Here is a 330-nt window from a genome sequence, read left to right as displayed (position 1 = left end):
GACAGACTTTTCAAAGATGTTTGCAGTAACCTGAAAACAATTTCTAGACCAGGTTCCAACTCTGCTGGCACCAGAGCCAGAGCCAGAGCAGACATGATGAAGCCTTTTGTCACAGCTCTCTCTGCCCAGGAAGAAAAGCCAGGCCTGGCCGGGGTGGGGGAGGGGCGGGTCTTCTGCCCGTGCGATGAGGCTTTTTATTACTGCTGCCTAAGTGCAGGAGCACACACAATACAGGGAGGGGAGGCAGGCTTGAGGGGTCGACCCTCTGAGGAGACACTGCAGCCACCAGCAGAGGCCAGAGCAGGAGCTGCAGCTGCCAGCTCCCTAGGC

The sequence above is a fragment of the Mastomys coucha genome, chromosome X (genome assembly GCF_008632895.1).
Source record: "Mastomys coucha isolate ucsf_1 chromosome X, UCSF_Mcou_1, whole genome shotgun sequence".
Lineage (NCBI taxonomy): Eukaryota > Metazoa > Chordata > Mammalia > Rodentia > Muridae > Mastomys > Mastomys coucha.
The sequence above is the reverse complement of the archived record's forward strand: the minus strand, read 5'-3'. Positions refer to the sequence as shown.